The sequence below is a fragment of the Patella vulgata genome, chromosome 2, assembly GCF_932274485.2.
Source record: "Patella vulgata chromosome 2, xgPatVulg1.2, whole genome shotgun sequence".
Lineage (NCBI taxonomy): Eukaryota > Metazoa > Mollusca > Gastropoda > Patellidae > Patella > Patella vulgata.
Window position 1 is genome coordinate 48,139,400 of NC_065880.2, and position 13,014 is coordinate 48,152,413.

Consider the following 13,014-nt stretch of genomic DNA (forward strand, 5'->3'; position numbering starts at 1 on the left):
TTTAAATCATATCTACTGACAATAATTGACTGATATTATAGCAATGCAGTACAAAACAAGCCAGGTAAGCAGGGTGTAAAATTGTAGGCCTAAGTGGTCCTTGCAGGTGATGCAAGCAATTGATGGCTACGTTCAAGAACACAAACTTAGTGGGGTCGGTTCGGGATGTAGTCAGGAGGGTCCAGGAAGGGAAGCTCCCTGAATGCATGGAAGTGGTATGTAATTGATCATTCATAAAGAATATATGAACTTGATTTTTGTAAGAAACAGTGGAAACTCACACCCTCTTCACCATCCCCTTAATTCACCACTACAGGCATCGCTATTACCAAATAGTTGTTCATATGGCAAATTATAATCCATCAAAAACCCTATCTGTTTTATATATTTTATCACAGATTTATTTTCTTATAGATATTTTCATTACCTGCTATAATATCTTATAAAATAAGGTTATGTCATCAGAGAGAAAAGTTATGGTACACATTTTATAATTAAAGTAAATATTGACATTATAGGAGAAATTTTCCAGAAAACTAGTCTATTTTAATTTTACATAATATGTGGATTATTGAATTGCTAACATAAAATATGACTACAAAGTATTTAAACAAAAATCAATTCTTTTGCCAAACAAGAGAGAGAAAATAAGCAAATATGACTTAACGTTATATAGGCATTAACATTTAAGTTTTTAGTTCATTAATTTTCTTGGTGGTGCTGCAAAATGTCTAATGAATGTGTTGAAATATTGTTTCAGCATTAAACAAGGTGCATTAAGAAATCATTACATTCACACTGAATTTCTACTCAAATATCTTAATTAAGTATCTGCATTTATTTACTCTGCAGGAGGAATGGTGTCCGGCATAGGAATGCACAGTACTTCTGTCATTCTTTGGGTCACATATGCAATAGCAGGGAGGAGATTTTTGCCCTGACAGCAGCGTTTCCGCCTATTCTTCATTGAATTCTTACCATCAAGGGTTCTTTAACATGCATTCCAATGTGTACACAAATGGACCTCATTTTTTCATCTCATCCAAGCGACCTGGCAATGCTTTCATACCAGTCCCTGACTAGTAGAAACCAGGTAATTGACATAGGATAATAATCCCAGTGTAAACATAGCTTAAGATGATTCAGAGAAAGCTCCTGAGGTTAGGTAAGCAACCTTACTATTTTTCATTCCAGATCAAATAGATGATTGACATACGTTCTAAAGCTCAACACTTTAGACCATTCTGACACCAACTTCTCCCCAAATTTAATTTTCTTAAAAAAGCCCCTTTACAACATTGTTACATAATATACTGATACATTTATCTATGGTGAGGGCAGATTTTAATTTAATTCCTTTCTTTCTGATTTATATTTTTATCAACATTTTGCTTGCTTTTAAATTAAATGATCTACTCACATTCTTCAATTATAGTCGCACATATGTTCTCAAAACCCTTAAAGCTTTTATAGAAGGACATTAAAAATGATTTGCAAATGGTTTCTGTAAAAACATCCATTACTGGATGGGCTACATTTTTGATATAACCTATTTGGTAAATTATGAGGTATTATTATTTAGTAATATTTTCTGAAAGAGCTTTAATGAGCTAATTAACATGCCACAGCTTTTCAAACCAGCATTCATGGCTCAATTATTTGCATGATAAGAATAACTAATAGCAATGGTGCTTCCATTGTGCTCAACCAACCAATTTTAAACTTGATGGCCAATGTTTGTCATAAAGTCTAGGTACATATGGTTTTAAATTAATCTATAAAATCAATTATTCTAATCAGATATTACAACAGACGCTAGGGTCAGTTCAAAACAACTATTCCTTTAAGACATTCACAGGTCCTAGGTTTTGATTCAGACAAATATGACTGTCGCAAGCCACATTAGAACACGTTAATTAAGTTTAATAATTACTGTAAAGAGTAAGATAATTGTCTGAACAATGTTAACTTTTCAAATTTTAAAGCAAGCTATACTCTGTTTTATTATTATCTAACTGTACTTATACAATATATATGATTTATTTAATTAAATTCCAAACCATCACCTTTTTGAAGTAATTATTTATATTTTTAATCTGAACTTGGAATGAAAACCTATCCGCTCTGATTGCCATTGATCAACAATTCATTGGATTTCACTTCCCATCTTTTTATGGCCACCCTTTTTTGCCTGATTTGACTGCAACATGTATGATGAGGGGGGATTAAAACCAACCCCAAATCATGCTTTCCAATATTATGGTAACTAACTGTAAGAAGAGTTGGTTTTAACACTAAATCAATAAACAGTGTTACAGTTAATCTAGCCGCAAATAGCTTTATTTACATTCTTTTACTTCTTGCCTTAAATTACTAGTTGTAGTTAGAATTTATAATTCATTAGTCATTTCCTACTCTATCAACCATATCCAATCACATGTCTTGTATTGGCTTCAATTGGCAGTGCCAAATTTTCTTTCATGCAAGTTGTAGAATGGTGGAATGCTCATAAGCAATAAGAACTAACTTTCCAACAAGTCATTATAAATCATTCCATCATCATCATGTCAAATAATTTGCTCCAGGAAATGACCAGTGTTTCCTCTAAAGACTTCTTTAGTAAGTTTGCTCTCAAAATATTCTGTTAATAGTTGAATGACAAGAATTTAGTACTTGGCATCTTTTTAAAAACAACCCTAAATCATGCTATGTGCTTAGTGGAATATCCGTTAAATTTTTAAAAAAAGATACTTGATTACTGTCATTTAATAAAACTTTAAAATTGTTGGCCCTGAATTTAAGAGATATGAATTCTGTCTTCATTGGCATGAGTAAAATTCATTGGAATAAAAACACGAAAATTATATAGTCATAAATATGGTCCCATATCTCATCTTGCCTATCATTCTATTAAGCGCGTACAATTTTATTGATTCTGGTCATGTACAAATCAGAAGAGATGTTTTCTGAGACAACTTTTGATGTTGACCAACTTCAGTACTATCCATTACAAACTACAGAAATTAACACTAGACCCTGGATTTTCTCACTGTCCGTGCAACTTATGTTTTTGATTTGTAATCAGTTCTGGAATAAGAGATATTCAAGACACAAATTGGAAGCAATTGGATGAAGGTTATCAGTTATACCAGAAACAAATTTAACCCTAGTTTATCTCGATTCCTGACTTCAGCACCAATGATAAAGATGTGTAATGTTTTGGTAATGTGTGTAGGTACACATGGACCATGATGTATTTCTCAAAAGAAATATTTCTGTTTTTATAAATCCTTCAACCCTGAAGATTAAAATAGATAATTTTCTTCCAGAAAAAAATTAAGTTTGTAACTAATTCATGTAACATCTGTTGCACTTAAATGTAACACATGATATGAAACTGGGTCTACAGGTACATTTTAAAAACCATTCCAAAAATACATCAAATTTATAGTTTTTAACTTTAATCAACCTCATATGTCTTATGTGCAAATAAGTTGATACAAATGTCACTGAATAATTATGCAAAATCAGGCACTTAGTTAGAAAAACAACTTATAAAAGTGAAATTACATATAATTGAGAAAGTCTGTCTAATTTAATCACTGAAGATTGTTCAACTTTGCAATTTTTATTTCATTTTTTAGTTTATACAAAATATTACCATGGCTACATACCTGTGAAAATTACATGGTTAACTTTGAAAAAAGGTTAAAGTTAACCATATTCAGTTATAAGTTTGTCTATATTCATTTAATCTTTAAGTTGAATATTTAATAACTGCAATGGTTTAATATACATTTAAAAAAGAAATCACAGGAAGTACCCTGTAGTTAACATGATAATATTCTTGAAATAATCATAGATCTTATCAAAAAACAGAAATATATGTTACTAAAAATAACACAGCACATGATCAAAGGGTTACCTGAAGTTAAAGAGCCAAGAGATGAAATTATAATATCTTATTTATCTTTTATGCGTATATTTTTTAATGGACATGAAACAAATCTTATCAAAATTTAATGTAAACCTTAATAGGAGAGCAGTCCAAGATCTCACAGGGCATGGTAAACAACTAAAAGTGGGTTTAAGTCTGTAAAACAAGATGTAATGATATGTAACAAGCCCAAAGTGAGGCTGATGTCCCCCGCCTAAATACCATAATAAATAGATGACACATATTAATTAATTGCACATTTATTTTTTTCAAAAGTATCAAGCAATCAAACTATACACTAAGTTTCATCACTCTCTATCAGATAGAATCAAGATTATCTTGTCCCAAAGCATCGACCAATGAAATTGATTAGCTCTGGTTAGCTTTAGCTCGAAATGTTAATCACTGAACTCAGTCAAGACCTAATGAACATCTACATAAAGTTTAAACATTCTACCTCCCTTAAAAGCAGAGTTGTTATGTTCCAAAGTCTTGACCAATCAAATTGCTTATAGGTCCTTAGCCTAAGCAGAAAATTTGCATCATCGAACTTAGTCAAGGTAATAATATTATAATGAATCTATATTCGGAGTTTCATTGCTCTCACTTCATTACAACCAGGGGGGTTGGATGGCTGAATGGTTAGCGTGCGCGCGCTGTATCATAAAGTCTGTCATTGAGTCGACTGGCGTGGTTTCGAATCCCCGGTTGTACGTGGCAAGGAGTAGGGTCGCCTGTCCAACCTCGTGGGTAAATAAAATTAAACCATATGTTAGTCCCGAAATGACCTAGTTTGTGTCGAGTGGACGTTAAACCCCATTTCTCTCTCTCTCTCATTACAACCAAAGTTATCGTGCCTCAAAGCATCAACCAATCAGATGGCTTATCTCTGCTTACTGTAAGCAGATAATGTTCATCATTGAACTCCATCAAGGTATTCATCTAATGAACGCCTACACCAAGTTTGAACATTCAATCTCAATAAGAAGGAGAGTTCCAAAGTCGCGACCAATAAAAATGCTTATCGCTTTGCTTACCCCTCAGCAGAAAATGTTCATTATCGAACTTAGTCAAGGTATTGATGCAATAAAGCTATACACCAAGTGTCCTCACTCTCACTTAATTAGAACTAAAGTTATCCTGTCCCAAAGCATCAACCAATCAAATTGCTTATCACTGCTTACCCTAAGCAGAAAATGCTCATCTTGAACTCCATCAAGGTATGACCTAATAAACACCTACACCAAGTTTGAACATTCTAGCTCAATTAGAAAGTGAGTTATTGTGTCCCAAAAAGTGTGATGGACAGACAGACAGAAAGACAGGCGGACAAACCCATTTAAATAGTACCTTGCTTCCTTCGAAAGGCAGGGGAAAATAACTTCTAGATTTACTTTAACTAGGTAATGTAACTCATTTAAAGAGTTTCATTCTTCAACTGTATGAGTGACTAAGATCTTGCCACAATCACTGAACACTATAAATTATTACATGTACACAACTTGGAATTTGGGGACTTGTGGCCAACCTCTCATAGAAATTGGAAGTTTGTATTTCTTAGAAAAAGTATCTTCAGATAGTGGTACAGAAACAGGATAAAGGTCTCCAAAAGTCTTTCACCCCTGAAACCTGTTTATTCACATAAAATGTATCTGGGGTCTGCTCCTTTAAAATACAATGAACTGATTAATTTAGATAGGGATATATTACATCAGATACATTCTACCTACAGCTCATATAAATACATCCTCAAGTGTCGACAAGACTATTCAAGCAGTCTTTAATGTACTCAACTTTAACAGCCAGCCAGGTCTGCAACTAAGCTTTTAAAATATTGTAATGTTACAGACATTAAATCCTTCTGACAACCCAGATTCCAAATGTAAGCATTTTCATGATTAGGATGTTGAAGAAATGAAATGAAATAGGTTTAACGTCCTACTTTTCTGCTCTATCCAGGCTAATGAAAACTGATATACGCCATACATTGTGCAATGAGGAAATTTGGCCTGAACAGTGGCGCAACGGCCAACTCTTATATCAAATTACGTGCACGCCAATGTGTACACCAGACCTCGATTTTTCTTCCATCCGAATGACAAGAAGCTGTTCCTTGCCAGGCCTTCCATTCTGCATCTATGTGGAGGGGAAACGACTCCCAAAAATCCAGAGGAACCCGAGACCTTCAGATTAGCAAGCCTGTGCCTTACTTACAGAGCCACCACTGCTTCCCTGATGCTGAAGAAATGAAATCATCAGAGCTGACTTGGAAAAATAATGTTGATGTTCTGGTAAGTTTAAATAAACAAGTTATGGGAATAATACCTATAAATGAAACCTGCATACATAATACCTTGCAAGAACAACTCTCTATTTATATGAACTCTTGATATTTATGTAATTCCTTCCAAATGTATATAAACTATCTGTATTTACTGGTCGGGTAATAAACAAGGATATTCTTATCTCTATAATATAGATAAATATACACAAAACTTATGGTTGGATTTTTTTCCATCTGTAAATACTAGATACCGGTATACACATTGTATAGAATATAAACATCAGAAAATGAATGAAGGTCTCTCATTGCAAGTTTATAATAGATTAATTTATGAAAATTAAAACATGTTTTCAAACATCTTATTTTAGAGGCTCCTTGTACAGCTCTATTAGCTCTATTTTGTCTACTGGAATTAATATTCTGTGCCTGTAATGTCTTGTGAAATGTCCCTACGGCATGAGTGCCACTATACCTGAAACTCATTTCTAATATTCAACTTGGAAAGTCAAACATAATTTAATCAATCAGCTGATGACTACATCAACAACTCCAAAATTTTAATAGAACTAAACAGGTTTGTGATGGTAACTAACCATTTATGTACGCTTGACATAATCCATGTAGCCGTCCACATGTAAATCATGGCTGAATTGGTGATGCAGGCTAGTGGTATAATGAGCTTTCAGTGACAACTGAGAAGAACGACATCACAGTATAAGGTTTGATATATGCAACTAATAAATGAACAAACTTTGTCGACCACTGAAAAGCAGAAACAAGTGACACTAGGCAGTTAAAACTCCATTTACACTGGGTCCTGCTAAAGAGAGAGAGGGAGAAATGGAGTTTAACATCCACTCAACACAAACTAGGTCATTTCGGGACTAACATATGGTTCAATTTTATTTCCATAATTCACTTGCGCGTAGAGGTCTTTAGCAGTGGGAGGAAACCGGAGGACCCTGAGAAAACCCATAAAGTTGGACAATTGACCCTACTCCTTGTCATGTACAACCGGGATTCGAAACCACGTCAGTTGACTCAATGACAGACTTTATGATACAGCACGCACGTGCTAACCATTCAGCCATCCAACCCCCCGGGTCCTGCTAAAACGTATGATTCCGGGGCCTGAGTTGCCCTGATAGATTTAAAAAATTGCACCCACTTACAACTTTCTCGGCACAGAAATGACAATTCAATCTTGCTTTTTTTATTACGGTAAAGTGGCGAATATGGTTACACTCACTACTCAACACAATTCAATTTATTTATCCTTTCAAAATTTTTTTACCAAACCTTCCTCAATTTGGTGGACCAGTTCTGTTCCTTACTGAATATGGTTCTTCGACTTGTTTAAATTGTTAAAATATTTGCAAAGCAGTTCCTGGTTCATTTTTGTAGTGTAATTGGTCTTTAAGACATTTATAAGTAGCCTGAAACTTGTCCTGTGGGTTAGCGCCGTAACACCAATTTACATAATACATCCTGTTAAAACTAGGTATTTAGGCTAGAAAAACAACTGTGAAAATATTTCTACCACACATTTCAATATAAATATTTACCTCAGGTGCCACAAGGGAATTGTGTAACATTTTGGTAAAAAGTGAAAAAAAGCAACTTGGGTGTTACATGTTAGTTTGAGATAAATTATACACATAATATGGCAAGGAAAAACAGAATGTGAACAAGATATCATCTTGAATAAAACAAGAATAAATTCTATGCATGTATAAACTGACAGATGCCTGACATGCATAAAGACCATATTGCAATTATAATTGCATATTAATTGAAATTTACTTTAACATTCTTGCAAATGAAATGAAAAAACCCCAACAAATACCAGATACTTAATAGCCTACAGTGGATTTACATATACCGGTATATATCTCTTGTATATATAAGGAACCAAAAGTAGGAAACTGGAATTAGCATATATATGATTAATTAGTCTGTGGGGATAAAACTCTTTAGACAATCCTTTTATAGTTATAAATACATAATTCATAAGTACTCGTAACAAATTTAACAGACATTTCAATATTACCAGTTATATATTTCTATTCTAGATTTCAAAATCACTTGTGTCTGATTCTAAAAATCACTTCTGAACAGATAGTTCAGATTCTTTCTTGTCTTTCTTTCACTTCAGTTTAACTCAAATTGATTTCCACTAGGTAGTATTCCATCACATTTATTTTCAGATTGAAGGTAAAAATACAAATATAATTTGGGAAATGGGTGGAATCTGGGAATAATTCATGAAAGTTCTCCCATGAACTCTGAACATTCAGTGATTAAGATCAATATACATGAAGAAGTCCATAGTTTATCTCAAAACAATCAGTGAGTGGTTTGTTGATAGTCTAGTGAAATTGGCTAGACCACTGGCTATTTCAACAAGATTAATTCTCCTATTTTATCCGAACAAATTGGAACTGATGTCTTTTCTGCAAATATTTATAGTTGATCTCCTGTGGAGCCTCTGACCACTCGCTAGGTCATTAGATCTGGTGTATGAGAGAATCTTCTTCATCAAACAGCCGAATTATTACCATCATTACCATTCACATGCTGACTTCATGAATATTCAATTAGCTATTTATTAAAAACACATGTCCTTTTATAGATCTAATATGTAAAATCCAGTATATTTTAAAAATCTATTGAATATTGAAATTTTGACCTGCAAAAATTGCTTTCAGAAAATCAATAATTAGTCCATATTATAAAGAATGTGATGATTTTTGGACTCCTGCATAATACAAATAATAAACACATGTTGATACCAAATTCTATCTTTAATTAACAAATTTTATTTTTAAAAACTAAAATGTTTGCCGAGACTTGTGATCATCATTTAATAATTACTATCATTAGACTACTGATGCTATATTGTCAAATAATTAGCATATCATCTCATCTCTTTTGTGTTGAAAAGAAAAAGATTACAAATACCATCCAACTTCTGATATATGGTTTTTCGTAGAACTTATCAAAATAATGTTCCAAGCATCTACAAGTTTAATAACAGTTCACACCATTTTGTTTTTGATATTTTATGTAATCTAATAAGACTAGTTGTCTAGCCAGAATACCAGGAACGTTTACCATAATCACTGAAGCAAGAAAGTTAATGATCAGACCAAACAAAAACACCTCCTGGAGTCAAAGAGTTATACACTCTACTTCCACAAGTTAAATTTTTGACTCATGCTGTTCCCTGATCCTTAAGATCAGTGGGTGTTACACTGTTTAAATGGGACTAATCACAACAAGAGACCTCTTAACTGATCATTATTAACTGAGAATCTTTAAGGACACAGCCATTGAACAATGTGTTCTTTCAACAAGCTTTAGAAGTTTCTGCCACAATGTCCTTGCACATTGTAATTTGATGATTCATGATTGAAATTCCATTGATTTATGAATTAAGCCATTGAAATCATGGGTCAATGTGTTTATTGGAAAAAATTTTACCCCAAAAATTTATGATCAATCTTAAAAATTGGCAAGTTGACCTAAAACATAACATTATAATGATTAAAAAGACCCTTAGTATAATAAAAGCTAATGTAGCTTGAACTCCTAGAAAGGTCTATGTGCAAATTTGATTTATTTCTCCCTCAAACATAAAGAGAACTAATTTTCTTCTACCAGACTATAAAAAAGAAAAGAAAAAAAAGTGCTTGGAAGGGTTCAACTTTAATGATTGCCTGATTGCAGGGTTGTTCTCAACACAGACACGAAGACCAGTGAATGATGATTACTTCTCTCTGTCTTGAACATGAAAGAAATAAATGATATGGTCATGGTAGATAATGACACACTCAATTGAATATAAGTTATCTCAACTATTTATCTATTGGTGTTCAACAAATAGCTGATGTTAATAGTGAAGAATGGCAGGAATTCTAAACAGACTGGATGAGAAAGAACTAATATGTTATAAGATTTATAGATTTGTTGATCTAAGTGGTAAAAAGAGTATAGTTTGTTGGAAGGGACACAAAACAGATTTATAGAGTGGTTGATCAGAGGGGAATTCTAAAATAAAGAGTCTAAATGTTGCAACGGATACTAACTGACTTGTAATTCATTATTAAGCAGGTTTGAATTTCTGAGATTGTACCATGACATATGAACAGGATCAGTGGCAAGGTAAACACTCTACTATGCATAACCTTCATTGAAATTCCATTAAATGTCTGATTGGCTTAGAAGTAGAATTCATGATTAATGTAGAAGTAATTAATAAGGTCAGCTGAGAAATGGAGACTTTTCTGAGTTTTGCTGAAAATAGTATACACGTTCCTTTAAGATGCATTAAAACTGCAGAGCCTGGGGTCACAGCATAAATTGCCTGTATGGTACCCCACCTCTTTATAAAACTAGTTTAGATGCAGAGCACATGATTTTCCTTTTCAATTGATGTTTCTGTAAAGTACAGACACTTGAAATGAAATGGGTTTTATCACCTTTCTGTTCTGCTCTCGCCGGAAAAATGAAAACGGGCATACGGCATGCAGTGTGCTATGAGGGAAATTTTTCCCGGGACAGCAGCGCTGTAGCCTACTCTTATTTCAAATTCTGTCAAGGGTTCTTTTACGTGCATGCCAATGTGTACACGGGACCTTGTTGTTTTTTTCCAATCCGAATAACTGAAAGTTGTCCCTTGCCAGGCCTTGTTTTTTTTTCCAATCCGAATAACTGAAAGTTGTCCCTTGCCAGGCCCTCTGTCCTACATCACTGACAAGGGAGAACCACGTCGGGAAATCCTGATGAACTTTTTCGGCCAATGCAGGGATCGAACATGGGAGCTCAAGGTTAGCGAGCCAATGTGATACTAACTGAGCCACCGTGGCTCCTACTTTATAAAGTAGTTAAGTGACTAATAAATTTCTACATAATGTGGTTGAAAAAAACCAACCTGAAATAGTTATTTCATTATCGCATTATATACTTAATATAACATTTCGAATACTTTATTACCAACAGCTAGTAGTTGGTGTTGGATTTTACTATAAAATGTCGAGTTGTAGAAAGTTTGGCAAGAAACAAATGTAAGAATGAACTGCCACAAGTCTGCAGTAAAGACTAAATGTATCTTTTTACCCATATGGTATGCCAGTTATATACAAGTATTTGATTAATGCTCACATCTGGGGAAAAATTCCTGCAATTTCTAATCTGTCCATTCCACAAATTTCCTGTTTTATATATTGTAAACTATAGTTATTGCTACTGTTTAAATGATATATTGATTTGAGGCGCCATATATTACTTTTATTTCATGTTTTTCTTTTACATCAACAGAAGGTTACCTGTGAAAATCATAATGCCATAGATAAGATTTCAGCTGGAAAAACACAGATCTTTGGAGCATAGCGTAGTTCTATTCTAGTTAAACATATTTACTTGTTTTTTATGTGTGAAATAGTTATTTTCATAACAAGTGCATGTATTACTATTAACTCAGCAGATGGTAATTATCGTAATTTAAGCTTCAGGTGAATCATTTCCGTTTAAAAAAAATTCTGCTGCCATTAGGTTCAAGTTTTAAGATTTGCAGTTGAGCTGTCACATTAAAATTTCAACAAATTACCGCAAATAGATGTATATCATATGCCATTTCATTAAAGTATGAGCAGAGGAAACTAATGCTAGGAACTCAAGATCAAAGATTGGATATTCTGAAATTCTTCAATTTTAAAAGAAAATTGCTCATCATCCGAAACATTTGGGAATATTGGTAAGATATGTCACTAAGAGGAAATTTTCTCTCTTAGATCTATGTATACTCATAGTCGTACGATATGTATGTAATAGGTAGTTGATGCCAAGACAGGGAAAGCAATTTCACGCAACCGACTTGACCCTATTAGATAATACTGTCTAATAAATAGCTACTAATAAGCTATTCTAATAGTAAGAAAGAAATCCAGTCTTAACAACTGATGTACTTAATTAAGTGACCAGGTGAAGGCGGTCATCTATCAACCACTTACATAGGATTTATCACACACTTTAACCCACCTTTCATGAGGACTAGCTAATAATTATAGGTTGTTTAACTTAACAAGATGGCCACTCTGGTAAAGGAAGCGTGATATTTATTATATGGGTTCTGTTTTCTATTCAGACATTTTATTTACATATGGTATTGTTTATGTCTTGTATTGAAAATGCCTTGCAGGCACCCTCAACAAGCCGCAATAAACATAATAGTAATATAAAAGAGGGTGTGAAAAAGTGCTTTGACATTTTGGTCACCTTCAATTTTTTTTACCAAAAAGCATTTCTTAAATCACAGATGTGAACACAGACATATCCAATAGTAAATGCTCATTATTTTGTTCTACATATATATTTAAGCAAATAAAAAATAGTTGCAACCATTTAGAATTGTTTTTAAATAATCAGAAAAAAAGTTTGCATATGTTTCTAATGTTGAAGTTGGAATTAATTAAATAATGCTTTGAAGATCTAGCCGAATGTTATGATACTAGAACACTTTGATTTTGTTAAGTATCTTAATAGGGGTACCATTTCAGTAATGCAAAAGTATTTCTTTTTCCCCATGGTCTAATTTCAGTCTATGGTTCATTAAGAATTTTATTGACAAAAATCATCTAAAAATTGAACAGGTCTCTAGTTTTAATTTTTGTTGTCTTAAGTGCCATGTCATCAATATTTCTACTTTTGTATTATAGATATGTTGTATTTACAGTTGACTGAAAACTAGGTGATTATCTTTCTTACACCTCAAATCAGATTACCCCAGTAACTC

The 13,014-nt window shown here is 33.2% G+C and overlaps 1 protein-coding gene across 1 annotated transcript in view; it reads left to right on the forward strand.

The window, feature by feature from the left end:
- The first annotated feature begins 1,146 nt into the window (after window positions 1–1,146).
- LOC126812345 (uncharacterized) overlaps window positions 1,147–13,014 on the forward strand; it is a 60,425-nt gene continuing 48,557 nt past the window's right edge. Inside the window, exon 1 of the mRNA XM_050538707.1 lies at window positions 1,147–1,165. The gene's annotated coding sequence lies outside the window, so the exon portion shown is untranslated. The remainder of the gene's footprint in view (window positions 1,166–13,014) is intronic.